Genomic DNA, 24,136 nt, shown 5'->3' on the forward strand with positions numbered 1-24,136 from the left:
AAGTTACGTGTCGTGCACTCCAGTCGAAGGTGATGAGTGATTGTGCATATCAGTAATGATGAGTTTGTGCTTTGGGAGAAATGAAGAGTGTATTTCGGTGTCGGCACACAGCCTGCTCTTCCAGAACAGACCAAGGAGTCAGCCAATAACAGTGTCACATTGCCTCACGCCAGCGGACAGTGCCGACAGCCTTATAATTTAACCCAGCACTCTGGTGCGAAGACTGCTGAACAGGACGCTAAGGTCACCACGTTAATCAAGAGCTAGTGATGAGGACTTCCTCCATCAACGGGATTCGATCCCGCGACTTATGGGTCAAATGCCATCGCACTGGTAAGTATTGCTGACCTGTGTTGCTTACCATATTACGAAGTTATACGAATCCGGAAGGAAGTTTTTGTCAATGTCATCCCCTACTCAGTAACTACTGGAACGTTTTGGTAGATCGCAGACCGCTGGCGTTTAGCATTTATGTTATTGCTTTTCATATAATGATTATCAGCTATCTGACATTCACTTCTGACTTACTTGATAAAGGCCTCCTGTAGACCTTTCTGTGTTGTATAATCTTCAGCTATATCCATCAATGTTTTCTAATCTCAACAATCCACCTTGCATTAGTTCGTCGTCTTGATTTATCTCAGTTCTTCGAATCCACCCAACAACGTACTTCGTTCATGTACTATGCATTCATCTCCCGCTATTTCATTTTCACGACGGTCATCCATCATGCTTTTTCTTGTCCCTATTAGCAATTCCCTTCGTGCATCTCTCCATAGCTAGCACAGGAATCCTCATATTGTAAGTCAAAACCTGTAATATACAGTGGCTGTAAACACTTCCATGTCAGACACGTTGGAAACGTGCCCTTTTTACACCGAAAGCCATTTTTATTCTACTTCTTTTGCTGCCTATTCCGTTGTTGTCTGCACTTGGCCCAAACATAAAAGCTCATCAACTGGTTTTGTGATTTTATTGAATTTTTTTTTCTTTCCGAATTTTGATTACATGTCATTACAGTTTTGCTGTAGTTGCTTTTGATGCCTTCTTTCAAACTTTCTTTATCACGTTCTGCAACTCATTGTTGAGCTTTGTCTGCACTATAGGTAAACAGGAAATCAAACATACTTCAGCCGTGTTCCACTGAAGGCTGATTCACACTTGAGGGGACGGAACGACACGTCAAAACATTCTGCAATGGATTTCAAGTGGAGGTATTCACACAGGCCGTCAACGACACGGAAGGGGAGCTCAACTTCAGTATTTCTAGGGAAGAAAGTTTTCACATTGTCTTTGTTTGGTGGGGATGGGAGATGATTCGTCCTCTGCTAACATCGGTATTTAAGCTACCTTCACCTCTCTCATTCAAGTTACAGTAGTGGATTTTGTGCTTTTGTTTCTTGTTAGTCTGTATTTTATTATTTTGCTTTGTTCTGGTGACAGACTACAAATGCTTCAGGGCGGCTTCGATTATTTTTTGCACTAACTGTTCTTCTATTAGAAAGCCTAGATATCTGAAGGCGAAAACTAATTTAAGTTTTACAATAGCTGAATAGAACTGACACCTACACTGTGTATAATAAGAAGATGAGGTGATGAAGCACTTTTCATTGAATAACCTTTCATTAAGTGAAAAAGTGACCTCTATTGAAGGATAAAAATACAGTTTTTTGTGGCGCTATTTGCTACATAGAGACGAAACATATTGGATAAGATAAGCAGACGCAATGTATTCCGTTACAAACATTGATGTGTTTGTATGTATGCAGGGTCGTCAGAAACAGTCCGAAAGTCTTGTAAGGGTGTTGCAGGTGAGGTCGTGCTGAGAAACGTTAAGAAAAAAAGTCGCCATCTACTGGCTGTGTTATGCATTACAGTGTCAGGTGATCCCTCAGAAGGAAGTGCGTATGGGTATCCCAATGTTTGCTAGTAAGGAAAACAGGTGGCAGTTGACATTTGTGGAAGTTCACATGCAGTGCGACACATTAATGCAGTGCAAGTTGGAAGGGTGGTCTGTTCGATTCCAAAAAGGATGGACTTCTGATCGTGCCGCTGCAAGTGCCAATGTCTTTCCCCGTGTCACCCATAGATTGTGGGTACGCTACAGGGAGACAGGTTGGGGCACAAGGCGAGTTGGACAAGGTCGCCGGCTCATGGCAGTCCCACGTGAAGGCCGATATCTGACCACCTCTGCATCGCGGCGTCGCACGGAAGCCGCCGGAACACTGCAAGACGGTCTCAGAAGGGCTACTGGAGCCGCTGTGTCCGATCAGACCGCAAAGAGCAGGTTACGAGAAAGGATCTTAAGATCCAGGCGTCGTGTTCGAGTACCCCGATTGACAGGAGAGCAGCTCGAAGCTCACCTTCTGTTCTGCCGTTCCCAATTCAACTGGTAACTTTGTCACTATCGAAACGTGTTATTCACAGACGGGTCCAGCCTTCCTCTGACGATACGTGATGGCCGTGTTCGTTTTAGCGGACGTCGTGGTGCAAAGTGTTATACAGGAAATCGACATATTCGCCAAGGTTCTGTGATGCTGTGGGGAGTCATCAGTGTTGACAGCCATACGGATCTTGTTGTTCATGATCGCCTTAAGGCGAGGCAGTTCATCGAATACATCGTGTTGGATCGTGTGGTGACTGCTGCATTCAGTGGCAGTCCTGAAGTCCTTCCAGTGCCAGAGCCTATGTGGCGGGCATCAGCTGTCTTGCGAAGCCTGGATGTTGATATAATGGAGTGGCAAGCCGTGAGTCCTGACCTAAGCCCCATCGAGCATGTTTGGGACATGTTACTGAGCACCTCAAAGAGCAATGAATAGAACCCAGGATGACGGGATGAAAAATTTATTTCATTTTGTTTTCGGCACCTGTCGGACGTGTCAGTCCCTTTTATGTAAATGAAAGAGGTTTATAATAAGGTTTTGTTGTGTGCTTAATCTGGGGAAGATAGAGGTATAATTTGGTAACATACCCTGTCTTCAGTTACACTACTGGCCATTAAAATTGCTACACCAAGAAGAAATGCAGATGATAAATGGGTATTCATTGGACAAATATATTATACTAGAACTGACATGTTATTACATTTGGGTGCATAGATCCTGAGAAATCGGTACCCAGAACAACCACCTCTAGCGGTAATAAAGGCCTTGATACGCCTGGGCATTGAGTCAAACAGACCTTGGATGGCGTGTACAGGTACAGTTGCCCATGCAGGTTCGACGCGATACCACAGATCAAGAGTAGTGACTGGCGTATTGTGACGAGCCAGTTGCTCGGCCACCATTGATCAGACGTTTTCAGTTGGTGAGAGATCTGGAGAATGTGCTGGCCAGGGCAGCAGCCGAACATTTTCTGTATGCAGAAAAGCCCGTGCACGACCTGCAATGTGCGGTCGTGCATTATCGTGCTGAAATGTATGGATTGGCAGGGATCGAATGAAGGGTAGAGCCACGGGTCGTAACACGTCTGAAATGTAACGTCCACTGTTCAAAGTGCCGTCAATGCGAACAAGAGGTGACCGAGACGTGCAACCAATGGCACCCCATACCATCACGCCGGGTGATACGCCAGTATGGCGATGGCCAATACACGCTTCCAATGTGCGTTCACCACGATGTCGCCAAACACGGATGCGACGATCATGATGCTGTAAACAGAACCTGGATTCATCCGAAAAATGACGTTTTGCCATTCGTGCACTCATGTTCGTCGTTGAGTACACCATCGCAGGCGCTGCTGTCTGTGATGCAGCGTCAAGGGTCTCCGAGCTGATAGACCATGGTGCTGGAAACGTCGTCGAACTGTTCGTGCAGATGGTTGTTGTCTTGCAAACGTCCCCATCTGTTAACTCGGGGATCGAGACGTGGCTGTACGATCCGTTACAGCGATGCGGATAAGATGCCTGTCATCCCGACTGCTAGTGATACGAGGCCGTCGGGATCCAGTACGGCGTTCCGTATTACCCTCCTGAACCCACTGATTCCATATTCTGCTAACAGTCATTGGATCTCGACCAACGCGAGCAGCAATGTCGCGAAACGATAAACCGCAATCGCGATAGGCTACAATGTGACCTTTTCAAAGTCGGAAACGTGATGGTACGCATTTCTCCTCCTTACACGAGGCATCACAAGAACGTTTTACCAGCCAACGCCGGTCAACTGCTGTTTGTGTATGAGAAATCTGTTGGAAACTTTACTCATGTCAGCACGTTGTAGGTGTCGCCACCGGCGCCAACCTTGTGTGAATGCTCTGAAAAGCCAATCTTTCGCATATCACAGTATCGTTCTTCCTGTCGGTTAAATTTCGCGTCTGTAGCACGTTTTTTCGTGGTGTAGCAATTTTAATGGCCAGTAGTGTAATATTCAATGTAGTGTGGCAGACGCTCAGAGTGACGTTCCACTAATTTTTTGATCAGTGTATATTCCTTAGACAGTTGGACATAGCTCGCAGAAACATCGTTCTAGAACTCCACGGTATCTAATTTGCCGCGTTGAGAGCGAATAAACTGATGGTTTATAATGACGTGAATGACGCTGCAAAATACGAGATTTGTCCGGGCAGTGAGGGAGCGCGTGGCGGGGTGGGCAGCAGCAGCAGGCGGATTCCCCGCGCCACGGCCGCCGTGCCGGCTGCGTGCTGGCCCGCCCCGCGGCCGCACCCAGCAGCCTCCGGTGCGGACCCACACACGGCCGGCACGCCGCTGTCACGCCGCGGCCTTGGCTGCCGGCGCGGGTCGCCGCCTGCTTCACTAATAGCCGCCGTCTGCTGCCACCTACCGCCGTCGCCTCCCTGGCTCCTGCGGCCTGGGGCCAGTACTGGCCGCGTACAGCCGGGGCTGGCGGAGGAGGCGACAGGTGTCACTTTGAGCTGTGGTTGGAAGGGAGGGAAGGGCGTGCTTCGGGTGCGACCAAAGCCCCACAAGCCCCTACTTGGTATGTGGTAAACAGCGGATAAATTCAGTACTGGCGATTGTGGTGGTTAACGTACGAGCGATATCTCCTCTTGCTTACACTTCAGTTTCTTTGAAGTTCTAGAGTTAAAATAAAATATGATAGGCCCTATAGCTCACAAAAATAATGCGTATGGAAGATAGATGGAACAGCGTCATCTTGTAACGTCCTTCGGATCTTCGGTCTTGGCTAACACTCAGCAGTAGAGCAATGAGATTGTTATTTCTCATGTATCGGTATCGACGTTACAAACAGAACATTGATGAACTGAACTCGCGACTTGTGCGAGATATTTACTTCACCAAATGTCATAATTAAATCGTCTATAATCGATGGTTTATCAGTTGCTATTTAAATATTAATGATAAGTTCACATTAGTTCCAGCGACACCAAATTCCCTAGAGACTGGCTGTAATCTGAAATCTATAATCAGTCGTAAGAGTGTTATTATTTACTAACGTCAAGGAGTTTCTATATAAGCGCCGAGCGCTTCCATCAAATAATATCACAGCCCGTTATCTCTATAAATAATATTGTAAAACTTGAATGATAAATGCGTGAATTGACACGATATGCTGGTTTATTACACAATATTAGTCACTTTCTAACAGAGCCGTGAGGAAGAATCTTTCCCAGGTGTTGGGGGGAATTATAAATTATATGCTTCGTAACTATCGCCAAGTTCCATAGTCCATTAGTTATTACGAATGAAATTGTCTCTCTGTGTTCACTTCCTAAATAGTGTTAACTTCAGGTTAAGAAATTAAAAGTCACTTCTGTCTAATATATGCAAGTCCTCTATCTGAATTCTAAAAAAAAGTAATATTTGAAGTGAAAGTATCGTTTCACTGCGTCATAGTAGATCGCAATAATCAATTGTGAAAACAAAGTCTAACTGCGCCTACATATACGAGCATTCAAAAGTATGACCTGCTTCGGCTAAATCTCGTAACATAGTGACAATGCATTGAATTATCCTTAGCCATTACTCACGAATCTCAAAGAGTACTCACACGGGGTATTCTTTGGGAACGTTGGTTCTACTTCGCGAATTTTAATTATAATGATTTTGCGATTTACAATGATTTTGAATTTTGAGTTTGCTTTTACTGGAATCCTATCTTTCTTTCGTATGTTAATAAATTACTAAGTATTAGATTCCTGATTCAATTACTGGTTAATATCCAAATCACGAGGCAGAGAAAATCCCTGACCCCGCGGGGAGTCGAACCCGGGAACCCGGGCGTGGGAAACGAGAACGCTACTGTGCGCATTCGCATTAAGATCAACAGCTGGGTAGCCTTTTAACTGTATATATGAAGATAGTAACTGTTCTCCAAAAAACAGAAACCATTGATGACCGTGCAGCTTCTCTAGAATAAATGATGATTAACTGAAACGCTCAGCTGCTGATAGGTGTTGATGATATACCTCGATGAGAGCAGCTGAAAATGTATGCCCCGACCGGGACTCGAACCCGGGATCTCCTGCTTACATGGCAGACGCTCCATCCATCTGAGCCAACGAGGACACAGATAAACAGCGCGACTGCAGGGACTTATCCCGTGCACGCTCCCCGTGAGACCCACATTCGCGCTATTTATCTGTGTCCTCGGTGGCTCAGATGGATAGAGCGTCTGCCATGTAAGCAGGAGATCCCGGGTTCGAGTCCCGGTCGGGGCACACATTTTCAGCTGTCCCCATCGAGGTATATCAACAACACCTGCCGGCAGCTGCGGGTTTCAATTAATTGTCATTTAACAATGGACTCGTTAACTGGGGCAAACACACGTCGAGGATTTTGCTCAGGACGGTGTGGCGGCCACAGTAGTGGCTCGCGCTAGCTACCGCGCCTGCAGGAACGCTGTAGGCCCACTGCCGTCCCCGGGGAGCCGCAGAGCTCTGCTCCCGGGACCCTGCGCGCGGCCGCGTCCTCGTGGACGGGAGCCGTGTTGCAGGAGGCGTGGGACAGAGCAAGAGCGTGGGGTATCGCCGTTTCTGCCGCTGCCGCTGCGCCTCCTGTAAACACCGCCAGTTGTTTAGGTACTTGGGCCGGACCGGCGGGATTTTCTTTTTTGGGAGCGAGGCGAGCACGGCCGGCGCGGCGGTCAATACGTCGCGGCCAGAGATAGAGAAGCATAATAAATGGCCGGCAAGTGCCCGGCCTGTGTATTTATCCGGGCGCCCTCTGTCAACACGCGCCGCTCTCAAAGACACGCGCTCTTCTCTTCCCTTGCCTGCCCGTCTCTCTAAACTTACACGATTCATAAACTGCGGCGCCCCGGCGTCGCGTCGGCTGCGTGCCAGCCACGCCGAAACGTATCTGGGCAACGGGGACAGCCGGCGCTGCCGCAGTAGCTGCCGCGGCGGCACCGGGCAACGGCGTCCCAGCTCACTGAGTAGCCACTTACTGGCGTTCCGCAAACTCTTAATTCGACCTAGACCGGACTTGTAGTGTGGCGTTTGTAATCTCGCCGCTCCTTCCCCATTCCAGCTGTTTTCAACAAACAGCAAAGTATTTTACGAAAAATTTGAGAGGAGCGAGGGTTACAATAAACTTTCTTCTTTACATAGCTTTTCGTGTGGAGCTGACTAATTCTTTTTGTCTATGGGCCTGATTCTTGAAGCTGAAATTCTGACATTTCAGGTCCTCATGGTTGAATTTATCTACAAATATTTGAACATTGTTGTTGCAACATTTTTGTTGTTACGTTAATATATTTTGTCACATTTTAGTATTTTGAATTTTCACGTTAACGAAGCCGAAATTACATTGTTCGCCCAAAGTACAAAAGTACGTCCGATCATATATTTTGTCACATTTTAGTATTTTAAATTTTCACGTTAACGAAGCCGAAATTACATTGCTCGCCCAAAATACAAAAATACGTCCGATCACATCAGAGGCATGCTTACTATTACCTCACTCTACGGTAATAACAATATCCCAAAGGCTTTACAATGTTTCTTGACAAATGAGTTTTATTTAAGTTCGATTATTATTTCATAAACGAATCCAGAAGTAAACATAGCAAACAGTACAGGTTTCCGTAATAAATAATACAAATTGTAAGTGTAATTTCAAGCGTTTCTAACAAAAATAGTTTTGACTGTACATTCACAACTAGTATTTATCGATAACATCCTAAATAAAGTAATGCTTTTTAATAAATTTTAGCTTGAAGTGCAATGTTGCCTACTGTGTATAAAATTATATGAAAGTTTTGAGAAAAGCAGCTGAGATTATATTGACCTGTCCAAAATTCGAAAAATAATACTGGTATCGAAAACAACTGTCGAGGAAAAGTAATGTTAGAGGAGCATGTCCCGTTACACGTTCCACACTGTATTAGAGCACATCCTGAAGAACTCATCTGACAAGGGGACACTGGGATCACCGATTTACTTCAAACTCTGTACACCTTGTGAGAGAAGTTTTATGCGTTGATTTTGTAAAAGATGTACCTGTGCAATGGTGCCGCTTATAAAAAGTCGTTGTAGTCATGTGATTAGCCCTCGGAGGCTGCAAAGGGTCTTGGACGAGGTGACGGTTCGAATCGCGCCAAGACTTATTTATTAATATTTTTTTTCATCACTGGTCACATTATTTAATTTATATGACATTTGAGAGGTAATGTAAAGGAATAACCAACGTGCATTTTCATGAAGTTGTAGTGAATTCCACACGTTATTTCACTGTATACTATTGGTTATTAAATTTTCAAGGACGAGGGACAGGATTGTAAAGCCCAAGTCAAACCTCGATAAACAATGATACAAATGACGTTATTCATAATCAGTAATATAGTAAGTCACTGTGTGCCAGAATACAAGAGTTATGTAGAATCACTCGTGGACGTACTCTCGACATCACACGTTGCAGGGTGTTATCTGTCATAAAGAAATGTAAAACATAAATTCAAACTTCATGCAAATGCAAGTGGCTTTTTTTTTTACTCTCTCAAATGTCATATAAATTAAAAAAATGACCAGTGATGAGAAAATTGATTAATAATTAAATCTGAACCGTCAGCTCACACACGTCCGTCTTACGAAGCTCGAACGCTAATCACGTGACCACCATCAACTCTAACGTCCAGCGCATACTCATAAACAGATAAGCCACATAAAGCTTCTCTTGCGATGTTCTCGGAATTGCCAGAGTAGTGCACCGTACTTCCTTCACATTATGTTGTTTTGATGTCCTATTAAAAGTGTACAAAGTTTGAAGTAAATCTGTGAACCCAACTTCTTGCCCCCCCCCCCCCCCCCCCTCGCAGGCCTTTTAGGTGTACAATGGTATCTGTACGTTACAAGGACCTCCTTGTGCAACATGCGATTCCAGCTTTGCAACAACGCAACTGCGCCCACACCACTATTTTCATGCAAGATGGGGCGACACCGCATGTCGCTTACCGCAGGAATGATTTGTTTCCAGGAACCTTCAGTAACAACCGCATCACCTCTCAGCAATTTCAAGATGCATGGCCTTCCAGATGTCCCAACCTAAACCCATGTGACTTCTGGTTGTGAGGATATCTGAAACATCGTTACTATCAGGGATGTGTACTGACTCTTTCTTGTCTGAAGGATAGCTAGCATACGACAACATATCGCTCTGAGTGCTGCGAGCAACTGCCGACCATGCCGTGTCACGGATGCAGCATGTTGCTGAGTCAGGAGACGATTGTATTGTATCGTATGGAACTGGGGACCTAGAAACGACGGAGAGGCTTCGTCCCTGCCGTAGCCCGCAGTGGTACACAGCCTCACAACAGGTTACAGAAGTCCACTCACCCCACGGCCGCCCCACACCGAACTCAGGGTTATTCTGCGGTTCGGCCCCCAGTGAACCCACCCGGGAACGCCTCACACCAGACGAGTGTAACCCCAATGTTTGTGTGGTAGAGTAATTATGGTGTACGCGTATGTGGAGTAAGTGTTTGCGCAGCAATCGCCGACATAGTGTAACTGAGGCAGAATAAGGGGAACCAGCCCGCATTCGCCGAGGCAGATGGAAAACCGCCTTAAAAACCATCCACAGACTGGCCGGCACACGGGACATCGACGCAAATCCGCCAGGCGGATTTATGCCGGGGACCGGCACGCCTTCCCCCCCGGAAAGCAGTGCGTTAGACCGCACGGCTAACAGGGCGGGCTCGGGAAAACATACTGAATGCATCTGGTAAGTTGTGACCGTATTCTAATATACGTGCCATAATCACTGTTATCATGTGTTTAATCGTCCCCCCCCCCTCTTTCCCTGCACCCACACCACATTCTGACTACTTACGGCCAACACTTCCTCACTTAGTGGGAGAAAGTGGAACTTTTTTTTCGGCATACTCCGCGAACGCACCGATTAACGAACGTACTTACGATGTTTCAGCATCCTACAATGTATACAGCTCGCAATGCAGCACTCGGAACACCGTCAGTTTAATTACCGATAACCGGTTCCAAATGCGTTTGAAATGTAAAGGTTTCGATTAAGTCCCCATCTAACTGGACACAAACTCCACTCGTTACCTGCTTCCACAAGAAATAGAATACATCATTAGCTTGTAAGTTTACTCTACACTCGTGCTTGTTAAAGAAGATATTCCACGTGTAATCCTCACATTTGCGTGCAATACTTCACTCGGCTCTGCAGCGAGTTACTAATTCTTTCTACACGCCATCGCATCCTGATTCATTACGAATCGCTCTACCTATTTGTGGATACACGTTGCAGCTTGCAAGAAAGTACGCAGACGTTTACGCTCGACGCAAAGACTATAAGCCGATACTCAAACTGATGTCATACAGTTGATTCAGCTGCCCCTATTAGTGTGGTTTTAACAACATTTAGTGTCATATACGGTCTTCAAAAACCACGCGCAAGATTTTGAAATTCCCTTGCTCGTTACGTGCGAACTACGAGTATTAGTTCAAATGGCTCTGAGCACTATGGGACTTAACTTCTGAGGTCATCAGTCCCCTAGACTTAGAACTACTTAAACCTAACTAACCTAAGGACATCACACACATCCATGCCCGAGGTAGGATTCGAACCTGCGACCGCAGCGGTCGCGCGGTTCCAGACTGTAGCGCCTAGAACCGCTCGGCCACTCCGGCCGGCTACGAGTATTAGTCCTACAGTAAAAATGATGTGGACCTTTTGTAGGAAATTTAATATAGTTAAATTTTGCACTGGGATACGTTTTCGCTGTGGGTCACGGATTTCCAGTTACTCTAGAAACGCGTAAAAAAGTGAACCTCAGCACACCTCTAGCCCCACACTCATCCCTCCACAATAAGGATTTCTAATATGTTGTTCATGGCATTCGCCTCTTTCACTTTACAAAACTTTCCGATTATACGAACTATTCCCGACATCTGACCTTTTTTTGGTCTCCATTGATTGGGCTGTTACACCACCAATATAGTCGGCTATTTCGGTAACACTATTAATTTGAACGTGCCGTGTGGATAATGAAAGAAACACTATTTTTGTAAACTATATATCAAGATAGTACCTGTTCCCGAAAGAACAGATACCACTGATGACCGTGCAGCTTCTCTAGAGTGAAATGATAATTAAATCGACACCCTAGCTGCAAACAGGCGTTGATATACATCGTTGGTGACATGTTCAAAAATGTGTGCCACGACCGGGTCTCGAACCCGGGATCTCCTGCTTACATGGCAGACGCTCTATCCATCTGAGCCATTGAGGGCACAGAGGATAATGCGCCTGCAGGGACTTATCCCTTGCACACTCCCCGTGACACCGACATTCCCAACATGTCCACACCACTGCATTCGTAGTGCGCCTAATAGATGTTTGCCCATCACATTCATTACACGTGGCAGATTAATCTACCAAGTCCCGTACGAGTTGGGGCATAGCGTGAGCGTTCGCACAAGAAGGTCAATGGCCGGGAATGTGGGTCTCACAGGGAGCGTGCAAGGGATAAGTCCCTGCAGGCGCACTATCCTCTGTGCCCTCGGTGGGTCAGATGGATAGAGCTTCAACCATGTAAGCAGGAGATACCCGGTTCGAGACCCGGTCGGGGCACACACACTTCAACATGTCCCCAATGTTGTATATGAACGCCTGTTTGCAGCTAGGGTGTCGATTTAATAATTTTTTTTTAATTTTATGCTGAAACTAATTACTTTGACAATTCGATCCAAACATAACTTTACAAGCACACCAGTTTTGTAATCAGAAGGCCTGACAAATACAACCATGTAATTCTTTATTTTATGCTGTTAAAAGTCGTAAAATTGTTAGGTGAAAGTTACACAAACGCCAGTTTTACAATTTATAAATTCTCGAGTAAGGCGGTCGCGTAATAAGGCCAGTCAGTGAAGACCAAAAAGATCGAATGTGGGAAATAATTCGTGCAGTCACATATATTTGTACGGTGGTAGGTAGTAGTGCTATAAACAACATACTAGAAATCCTGACCAAGAGGAGGGGGGGGGGGGGTGAGGTGAGTGTGGAAATGGGGGTGGATCTGAGGGTAATTTTTGTACGTTTTCTTGAATAGCTCGAAAACTGCGGCCTCTTGTGAAAATGTATCCCAGTACAAAATTTAACTGCATTTCATTTCTTATAAAAGGTTCCTGTTAATTTTTTTCTGTAATACTAATACGAGTAGTTTGTGCATAGCGAGCGAGCTAATATGAAGTTTTCATGTGTGTTTTTGATGAACAGAAATAACAATGCGTAAAGTGACATTGGTAAGGGCAGCTGAAAATGGTTCAAATGGCTCTGAGCACTATGGGACTTAACATTTGAGGTCATCAGTCCCCTAGAACTTAGAACTACTTAAACCTAACTAACCTCAGGACATTACACACATCCATGCCCGAGGCAGGATTCGAACCTGCGACCATAGCGGTCGCGCGGTAAGGGCAGCTGAATCACCGGGTATGTTGTACTTACTTTTTAACTACAGTATCACTGATATATAATAAAAACAACTAAATATGTCGGGTACTTAAGGAGGAACGAACATATTGAGTTGTAGAGAGGCAGCTGCCAAATGGAGAGTAAATGGAAGAACACTTCTAAACTGTAGCGCATCCACGTTGAAGGCCATATATTGCCATATATTGACACAGGGGCTGACAGGTAAGTTTCTTAATCGATATAAGCGGAATGCTGTTGTGTCAACTTAGTTCTAGTCATCTTATTTGTCGACATGTTAGCCGCATTAAACACAGTGTTGTCTGCCAGAGAAAGCCTGAGAGATGACAAGAAATGAGACTCTTAAAGTAGTATACACTATTTGCAATTTTGGGTATCAGAACAACTGTCGACGGTTGAAATACAAAGGATAGGAAATACAAACTGGAAATGGCAAGAAAAGTATTTCTGAGAAACATGTTATATTTTAACACTGAATATAAATTTGTGTGTTAAGAAGTCTTTTCTGAAGGTATTTGTCGGGAATGTGTCCTTGTACGGAAGCGAAACGATAAACAATATAGACAATAACAAAAATGAAGATTTTGAAATTTGGTCCTACGGAAGAATGCCTAAGAGTAAATGGCTATATAGAATAACTAATGAGGAGAATGAAGAGATGGTGAATCGAACTGGGGAGAAAAGAAATTTATGCTACAAACAGAAAATTTTAGGGGCGGATTGATAGTGCACTTCCTGAGGCATCAAGGAATCAATAATTTCGTAACGGAGGGTGGATGTGAGAGGGGGGGGGGGTTTAAAAGAGTAGAAGGAGAGCAAGGGATGAATGCAGTAAGCGCGTTCCGATGGATGCAGGTTGCAGTTGTTATTCAGAGATGAAGAGACTTACACAGGATAGACTGTCGTGGAGAGCCACACCAAAGCGTCCTTTGGACTGAAGATCGCAGCAGCACTTTCTTCCTGTACAGCAGCGGGGCCCCTTAGCGATTTGGAACGGGCCCGAATTTTTCCCGCCTATCCTTGACCGCCGTCAGCCGCACTGATTAACGGCTTTCCTGCCGCCAGCGACCCGTCTCGCGGAACGCGGAATTAATATGTGTACCAGCTCCGGCAACTTGTCTTCCGCCGTCCGGGACCCACATTGTTGGCAAAGTGTCCGCTGCCGTTTCCGTCGCTCGCGCGGCGCTTTGCATGCCACGTCGCACGCTGCGCTGCTTCGCAAGCGTCGCCCGTCGTCTCAAGTTGTCGCAGAATGCGTAATGGCTGTACACTTCTAATTACAAGGTATGGACTCCACACGTCTCCTCAATGGCAAATTTATTTCTTGTCACCAGTCAGGGAATTGATCACCTTCAGCACGAGGCGACTCGATACGTGGGACTTGTCACTGCACATTCATTTAGTTCTGCGTTGCGTTGAGCCTTACCATGCTCCAGTTATTCACTATAGTTGTCAACCCTGTTTCTCTCTCCCTCCCTCCCTCCCTCCCTCCCTCCCTCCCTCCCTCCCTCCCTCCCTCCCTCCCCCCCCCCCCCCCCGCCCTTACTCATAGTGTTTATTCCAACCTATAGAGCCCCGCGTCGTTCTTTTTCTGCCTTGTCAAATTTATTTTTATCTAACTGACCCTTCAGTTGTCGACAGCAGATTCAATGCCGACCACTGAAGAATCACTTCCCGGATGTTGTGCACATAGGTTTTGCAGTTCACGCTAATGCTTTACGGTAATACCTCATACAGATTGCATAAAATTTGGTTAACAGGACTTCCGCAACTGAGAATTATCGAATCATATACTAAAGAGTATATCGTACCTCGGCCTCGTGTGGGGCTGTCAGCTGCCCGCAATATGGTGACCAGCATGCGGCTGCCACGTGCCTTATCGTTACTTTTCACCTGGAGATTGGCTCATAATCGCCAGAAACCGGTCTTGATTGAACGAATAAAACTATTTACAACGCAAATAATTTACTATCTGTTTCATATAGATACTATGAATATACACCAGGTGCATCTGAGGATGGGGCTGGGAACCCGAAATCGATCGTGACACTATAAAAAGAAATTGAAGATCATTTTTTCACAGGCAGTGGAAAACCTATTTCTAATCTCAAACCAGTCCCAAGTAAGTTGATATAATTCAAATTTCCCTATTCTATAATTTCCTTCACAACTTTCCTATTGTTTATTTGGATGCATGAAAATGAAATGTAAAATATACATACAACTTGTCACACACGCTACTCGATAAAATCTTCTATGTTGTTTACTGGAGATGAGACAGCGCAGTCGCACAAAAAAAAGTTTTATTTACTGTATTACTAAACCAGAAGCTTCTAAAATAATTATCATACATACGTGATTTAACTGCACTTGCCTTGAACGTAAGGCATGTGCATGCGTATGTCTTTCATATATTTTTAATTTTACGTTAATCAACGTGATAGATACGTACCAGTATTTATTTATTTTCAAAGAAATTTATTGTAATGGTCCTTTTAATTAAAAGGAAATATAACAGCTTATTCCTCTTCTCTCTGTTCGCATTTGACGGAAGTAACTAACGAATTTACTGCCTTTCTCACATTCCCAGTTGGATCTTTGAGTGCCGGCCGGTGTGGCCGAGCGGTTCTAGGCGCTTCAGTGTGGAACCGCACAACTGCTACGGTCGCAGGTTCGAATCCTGCCTCGGGCATTGATGTGTGTGATGTCCTTAGGTTAGTTAGGTTTAAGTAGTTCTAAGTTCTAGGGGACTGATGACCTCAGATGTTAAGTCCCATAGTGCTCAGAGCCATTTGAACCATTTTTTGATCTTGGAGCGCTTATGTAATATTCTTTCTGATCAGCACGTCACTATTGATTTCTTAGACGTAGTCGCCCTAAATACTTTCCCTCAGCTACACTGTAGTGTTTTCTTATATTTATTTATTTGATGCTAGTTTTGGGGTCGCAGAACCACGCTCAAGCGCTCCTGTGTAAAAACAGTACATAAAGATTGAGTCTCAGCGTAAAGTTACAAAGTCTGATACATTGTATAATAACAGCATTATACTACCATTAATGTGAAATACAATATTAATCCCTACAAAGTATAACATGTAGTTTAAGTTACAAACACCTACATAATGTGCTAAGCAAACACGAACATTTCTAAATAGGAACAAAACATTTATGATGCACCTGAAGTTAATGGTTCAAATGGCTCTGAGCACTATGGGACTTAACATCTGAACATCTAGAACTTAGAACTGCTTAAACCTAACTAACTTAAGGACATCACACACATCCACGCCCGAGGCAGGATTCAACCTTCGACCGTAGCGGTCGCGCGGTTCCAGACTGAAACGCTAGAACCGCTCGGCCACAGCGTCCAGCTGAAGTTGATGAAACTGCCAGGAAAGCTAGTGAATGTAAACCATACATTCTAAATAAACATAGCATCAACATTTGTTGTTCAAGGCAGAGCTTATCCCATGGACATCTGTTTGGTGCAACTGTAAAATATTCACAATTAAATTCAAGTATAAGATGACATCGTTTAAAATACGGCGTGGTTCCCACAATGCGTACAATCCTGGCGTACACTGCATTAAGAATACTGCCAAACACTGAAATACATACGAAGATCTGTCAGTACTGCATGATTCATGCGATCATGCAGAATAAGGTAGGGGAGTTCCAATGTAATTTACCAGAATTTGTATCGTGATACGGAGGCTCAACCTTTACGTATTATTTTTGTACAGGAGCGCTTGAAGAAAGAGGCTGCGACCCCGAAACTAGTATCAAAGAAACAAATATAAATACACTGGAACGTGGCTGCGAAACTATCATTTCCAGAAAAATACTTTACCTGCTCTGCGCGACTGCTACGGTCGCAGGTTCGAATCCTACCTTGGGCACGGATGTCTGTGATGTCCTTAGGTTAATTAAGTTCTAAGTTCTAGGTGACTGATTACCTCAGATGGTAAGTCCCATAGTGCTCAGAGCCATTTGAACTTTACCTGCTGCAGACCCACAAAGAAGGTTCACCTTGAAAACGAATAGAGGTCATCATGAAAAATTGTACAGTCTGCTCGTCAGTTCTGACTGCAATCAAAAAAACGGGGGGGGGGGGGGCGCGAGGGGGGCGTTCAAGTAATGTAACACCTTTTTTTCTGCGGCGAGTTTCGATTGAAAAAAAGTGCGTAATTTAGTGTGCCACGTCGTGGATATTCCTGCTTCAGCCCGTATATTTTCATAAAGTTCCGACAAAAAAAAATGGTTCAAATGGCTCTGAGCACAATGAGACTTAACATCTGTGGTCATCAGTCCCCTAGAACCTAGAACTACTTAAACCTAACTATCCTAAGGACACCACACACATCCATGCCCGAGGCAGGATTCGAACCTGCGACCGTAGCAGTCCCGCGGGTTCGGACTGAGCGCCTGAACCGCTAGACCACCGCGCCCGGCTAAAGTTCCGACAGGTGGTGGCGCTATACATGTTCTTCAAAATGGAGTCTGTAACGGTGGTGCGTTCCAAGAAGAGAGCTGTCACTGAGTTTCTTTTGGCGGAAAATCAGAGAATCGCAGATATTCATAGGTGCTTGTAGAATGGCTACGGAGGCCTGGCAGTGAACAAAAGTAAGGTTGAGTCGTTGGGCGAGGCATCAGACATCAACGGGAATAAGGTTGTGCAAACCTGTCCGATCTTCCGCTTGCCGACCGGCTGCACCCAGCCGCGACTCCTGCAATGTTGGGATATGTGGACACTTTTAGAGAAGGATAAAGGACGCATTCCGCGGGAAACAGTACGTGGATCTTTAGGAGATTATTCACGCAGCAAGACGTTGAATTCGACGTCGACCAGTAGCGAGGATACAGGCCCTCCCAGTAGGGTGACGTAAGGCCGTCGCACTGAACGGAGATTATGTTGAAAAACAGGATTTTGTAGTCAGAAGAGTGGGGAATAATATGGTGAATTGGAACCCTGAATAAAACCAACCTGCTTTCAGACAAAAAGTGTCACGTTTCTTACTGAACACCCCTCGTAAACCCATACCGGTCATCGCCGTTCGATTTCTATCGATGCCGCTGCTCCCATCAGCCACCGCGCCGAGAGACTGTGCGAAAAGACGGGCGGCAGCGCGCCCTCTACTTAGCTGACTTGCGAATCCCTGTGTCGGCGAGAGCCGAACCGCCTCCTCTGCGCGACCGACATTCCTCTACAGAGGACCCGCGGCAACTTCCGCCTCAGCGCTGAGTCACAGGGATGACCGGCCGTAACGACCTGCTCTGCTAAGTGGCCACTTAACACGCGGTGGCACGGCATGCTGTTCCACCGGCAGCGGACTATGAAACTGGCCATTACCTAACAATTCGTCGGCGTTTCCAATGACTGGCGAATGCCCGAATGGTACCTTTGAAAAGGGCGGCCCGTTTGCTGCCCACCTTTGTCGGATTCTACGCGGTCTTCGAAAAGCCTTAAGTTCAAAATCAGTCACGAAGTAGATCTACAACTGGTGTTTTCAGAACGAGGAACCGAAGGTCAGAAATGAACATTTCAGGCGGTATGAGTGTTTGGAAGAAATCCGAAGTAAGAGTAATTTCAGGTGTGCCGCAGGGGAGTGTCGTAGGGCCGTTGCTATTCACAGTATACATAAATGAGCTTGTGGATAACATTCGGAAATTCAATGAGGCTATTTTCGGATGATGCTGTAGTATATCGAGAGGTTGTAACAATGGAAAATTGTACTGAAATGCAGGAGGATCTGCAACGAATTGACGCGTGGTGCAGGGAATGGCAATTGAATCTCAATGTAGACATGTGTAATGTGCTGCGAATACATAGAAAGAAAGATCCTTTATCATTTATCTACAATATAGCAGGTCAGCAACTGGAAGCAGTTAATTCCATAAATTATCTGGGCGTAGGCATTAGGAGTGATTTAAAATGGAATGACCATATAAAATTAATCGTCGGTAAAGCAAATGCCAGACAGATTCATTGAAAGAACCCTAAGGAAGTAGGTTACAGTACACTTGTTCGCCCACTGCTTGAATACTGCTCAGCACTGTGGGATCCGTACCAGATAAGGTTGATAGAAGAGATAGAGAAGATCCAACGGAGAGCAGCGCGCTTCGTTACAGGATCATTTAGTAATCACGAAAGCGTTACGGAGATGATAGAAAAACTCCAGTGGAAGACTCTGCAGGGGAGACGTTCAGTAGCTCGGTACGGGCTTTTGTTGAAGTTTCGAAACATGCCTTCACCGAGCAGTGAAGCAGTATATTGCTCCCTCCTACATATATCTCGCGAAGAGACCATGAGGATAAAATCAGAGAGATTAGAGCCCACACAGAGGCATACCGACAATCTTTCTTTCCACGAACAATACTAGAATGGAATAGAAGGGAAAACCGATAGATGTACTCAAAGTAGCCTCCGCCGCACACCGTCAGGAGGCTTGCAGAGTATGGGTGTAGATGTAGATGAGGTACGTTTGTCATCTACGTTTCTGTTAAGAATTTATGTTCCTCTGTCGACGTCGATGGAATCAGCATGAATAGTAATATACAATCGTAGTTGATTCGATGACAATGTATATTTTCCTACGGGGTCAAGTGAAAACCGAAGAGGTACTGGTGAGAAGAACTCTAGCTAGCTACCTGTCTCATTATAGAGGATGTGTGAAAAAGTTTCATTCTATTTCACAAGTGTAAGCCAGTGCAATACTTCATTTGGAGTGATAGGTACTTTACATGTCGGTTCTAGGTGTTTCCAAGCGACCACACTTGGCACTTGCGAAAAGACCCCTTGGAAAACCTGTACTGCGCATTAAAGATTGCGTCAAACGTGAAGTGAACGATTTTAATACTGATTGTGACAAATGGGAGGAGCTCGCCGAAGACCACAGTAGACGGAGGAATCTCGTCAAGGATGGCAGCAAGTTCCGTGACAGCGCCCGGCTCAACAACAGCTGTGACACAAGCGTGTAGACAAGCGCCTACGTCGAACCGGTCTTCCAGTGTATATACACTTACCGTAACTATGCCTGCTTGAATCTTCCGATGACACAGTGAAAACTTGTTTCTCATCGATACGCGACTGCAGCTACCAAGTCTTGTTCAGCTAGTCTCCTACTAATTTATTTTTTTTTTTTTGCTTCGTTACTGGACAATAAGTATTCTCAGGTAGTCTCTCATATACGAGGGGGCCTTGGAAACTAAGTTTCCCCTGTCGACTGTGGGCAGAGTTCTGTGATATGGGCGAAAGACTACACGGCAGTTGAACGCGCACTTGCAAGACACCGATAAACCATTGGGTAGAGGTCGACCGCGATCAAGCAGATGGCGTTGTCGCAGTGCCTGCGCAAAGCGGAGGCCAGCCGCTCAGTCTTTTCCCGGAGCTATGGAGAGAAGGTGTGTTTTGGAGTCGTGGTCAAAGGCGAAAGTGAGAGCTGTTATCCGCTATGAATGGGCACGTGGAGTATCAGGCGCAGAAATTAGTAACCGCCTTGTTGAGGTGTGTGGGTCAGGTGTGATGTCGAGGCAAATGGTGCGGAGATGGTGCGAGCAATTCAGTGATGGACGTCAGCAAGTGCAGGACATACCGACACCTGGACGGACGCGCACGGCCACTACAGATGCAAATGTCAGGAAGGTGGATGATATGATTAAAGTGAACCGGCGTATCACCATCGTTGGAGTAGCGGCAGAACTTGGAATCGGACATAAACGAGCTCACAAGATCATCCACGACATTCTTCGCTACGGGAAGGTGTCAGCACGATGGGTGCCCCGCCAGCTGACCACGACACACATGGAACAACGCAGCCTGGAACAGCCCTTGCGTTACCGTGAATCTGGCAATGGCCTTCTGCTTCGGATTGTGACGAGGGATGAAACGTGGGGCCACCATTACACGCCCGAATCGAAGGCCGCATCCATGGAGTGGAAATATCCGTCATCACCTGTCCGTAAGAAGTTCAAAAGCACTCCGTCTGCAGGTAAAGTGCTACTCACCGTTTTCTGGGACGCCAAAGGAGTTTTGCTGCTGGACTTTCTGGTGGATGCAACCATCAATGCTGCGTGGTGCTGTGCCACTCTGTCGACATTGAAAGAGGTGGTTTGGAAAAAGTGGCTTGTCCTTCTCAGATCTGGCGTTCTGCTGTTGGATGACAATGCGAGACCACACACGGCGACGGCAACGCAAAACCGTATTTCAGCTCTTGGTTGGGAGCGCCTACAACATCCGCCTTACAATCCGGATCTCGCACCAGGTCACTTCCGTCTGTTTCCTGCTTTGAAGAAAACTCTCAGCGGAAGGTGCTTTGGCAACAATGCTGACGTCAAACAAGCCGTCCAAAGCTTCTTCCCTATGCAACGCCCTGATTTTGTCCTGGAAGGCTTTTTGAAGCTTATAAAGCGGTATGACAAATGCCTCCATGTACTTGGAAATTATGTAGAAAAAATAAAGATATGTCTTATCTTTGATATCTCATTCTCTTTTTTCCTTTCACACACAAAAAATGTTCAAATGTGAGTGAAGTCTTGTGGGACTTAACTGCTAAGGTCATCAGTCCCTAAGCTTACACACTACTTAACCTAAATTATCGTAAGGACAAACACACACACCCATTCCCGAGGGAGGACTCGAACCTCCGAAGGGACCAGCCGCACAGTCCATGACTGCAGCCCCAAGACCGCTCGGCTGATCCCGCGCGGCTTCACACACAACTCTGACCACAGTCGACAGGGGAAACTTATTTTCCAACTCCCCCACGTATTTGCACAGATAATGTGGAAGGTTTGTATTGGATAACAAAATGACTATCTGGAAGTAATTCTGGCGATAAATTTTAAATCTAGACTAGTGTTTTTTTCGTCTTGCTTTATGGTCTGAGAGAATGAAGTTTGGGACATTCTTACGACTCAGATTTTGAGCCACGCTTTCAACGATGCCGTCCTGACTGCGCCTATTTATTTTCTTTTGCATGTCTAGTTCCGTAGGACCAAATTAAGGAGCAAATTTTCCATGGTCGTGGAACGAGTCAGTACGCAGTTACTGCTGATTCATTTTGACAATGTTCAGAAATGCAAACCCACAAAGATACTTTCAAGTTAGTTTCAGTGGATGAAATGGGAGAAACGGCAGATTAGGGTTTAACGGCCCGTCCACGACTAGGTAATTTGAGACTGAGCACAAGCTCGAATTGTAGGAGGATAGGAGGTAACCATCCCTGGATTTGCCTCGTGCGATTTAGGGAAACTACAAGAAACCCAAATCTGGGTGGCTCGATGGGGAATTGAACCACCGTCCTCCTGAATGCGATTACATTGCCTCACCATTGTGCCACGTCTCTAGGTGTGATTGCTGAAGCACTTACCTGAAGGGTTAAAAACCACGGAAGACGTCAGTGAGAATGGCTGAATCGGTATATGAAATCCTCTGTTCACGAATGTCAGTGTGCCGTTTCGCTCTGTGATTCAAATGCCGTCGTCCTTCCTCGAAATTAGCTTGATGTTAAACAGCTCTATGAATTATGTGTTGTGCGTGTGTACGAACTTCTGGGTGATGAAGAAGGTACAACATCTTGAGAACATAGAAAGACCACTGCAGGAAAAAAAAGAGCACCAATAGCTCACAAACATCCAACGCTTAAACTCCCACAGAACGTGAAAATTATAATAAATTTCTGAAGTATGTCGAGCGGTGAAGAAACGTACCGATGCAGTACATTATTACTGACACAATTTCAGGTTTTCAGAAAACATCGCGTATGATGGAAGGAATTTCATTGAGGGTATCTGGACAGCGCCTGCAGCTCCCCGTGGCGAGGTACGTGCGCAACAGCCGCGTCCAAAGGGACCTCTACCTTGTAGGCGGCAGACATTGGCGTTCTCGCTCTTGCCTCAAACGTGCGCATGACGGGGCCTACTAAGATTATCTTTAGTGACCACCAAACTGGTAATTATCTGAAAGCCTGTATTACTTGCTACGGTCCTTAATTAAACCATAAAATAAGAAACTCTTACAGAAAATGCATATCCCCGATTGCCATTGTGTCATTTGAATGACAACGGAACCGATCGTACTTACAGACCTAGGTGTGTACAGCCCTCCACCCCAGGAGGAGGAAGAGGAGATTAGTGTTTAACGTCCCGTCGACATAGAGGTCATTAGAGACGGTGCAAAAGCTCAGAATGTTACAAGGATGGGGAAGGAAATCGGGCGTGCCCTCCCGAAGGGACCATCCCGGAATTTGCCTGGAGCGATTTAGGGAAACCATTGAATACTTAAATCAGGGTGACTGGAAGTGGAAGTGAATGCGAGTCCAGTGTGATAACCACTGCGCCGCCTCGCTCCGTGCACAGACTATTCCGTCGTTGATTATACTCTGCTGGTTTTTATTTACAGCTATTGAAATTGTTGATCAGTGCTGGAGAGGATAATGTCATTGATTTTAAATGAGAATCAAACTAATATTTTATCATTTTTGTTGCTGTCATAAACGGCTGAAAGATGCCTACTTTCAGTCACTATTGCTTCGGTCATTTCTCTTTACTGTCAAATGAGCTTCGCTACAACGAGGAAGCTATTATCTTCAGAGTGGGTACCATGGAAGATGCGTCGCGAAGCACGCCGAATTAGCATGAAAAAATGTTAGTAGATGAGGTACACCGATTGTTCCGTATAGCAATAGTGAAGAAATACTCGAAGATGTGGAACATATCACAGAAATAGAAGTACATGTTACACATTTACATAATAAGTGGTACGTTAATTTCCTTCTGCAGATTACAACGGAAGTTGTTCGTTAGAATGCGGATTAAAGCAATATTTTATTTGCAAGCTAATGCCATGTTTGAAACACTCTGGCAGATTAAAGCTCCGTGCTGGACCGGAAGTCGTACCTAAGACTCTTGCCTTCCGTGAGCATACACCACGACTAATCGCACACACTGTTCTGGAAGTATTACAAAACTTACCACAAACAAGTAAAGGTGAACATACTAAAATGTGAACGATAATACCTGGCCTAATGTTGTTAAGCGCCGTCAAAAATAAAATTTATTGTGCTTAATTACATGGTTTGCATTGCTGTGCTGCCAATGTTCCAGACTCATGTACTTCCTCAATGTGATATTATTAATAATATATACGTCCTTTGGTTTTGCTAAGGAACTAGCGTACGAAGTACATTGAGTTAGTCCGCTATAAGTACTTTAAAGCTCTTTTAAATTGTACGTAAGTAGAAGTGATGCTGCAAGTTGTTG

At 45.3% G+C, this 24,136-nt stretch overlaps 1 protein-coding gene and 1 non-coding gene across 2 annotated transcripts in view; both read left to right on the top strand.

The window, feature by feature from the left end:
• LOC124709045 overlaps positions 1 to 24,136 on the top strand; it is a 307,771-nt gene that overhangs the window by 268,637 nt on the left and 14,998 nt on the right. The gene's annotated exons all lie outside the window — the stretch shown is intronic.
• On the top strand, positions 6,566 to 6,639 carry Trnat-ugu. Its single transcript has one exon. It is a non-coding gene; the product is annotated as a tRNA-Thr (tRNA).

Source organism: Schistocerca piceifrons, chromosome 7 (assembly GCF_021461385.2).
Source record: "Schistocerca piceifrons isolate TAMUIC-IGC-003096 chromosome 7, iqSchPice1.1, whole genome shotgun sequence".
Taxonomy (NCBI): domain Eukaryota; kingdom Metazoa; phylum Arthropoda; class Insecta; order Orthoptera; family Acrididae; genus Schistocerca; species Schistocerca piceifrons.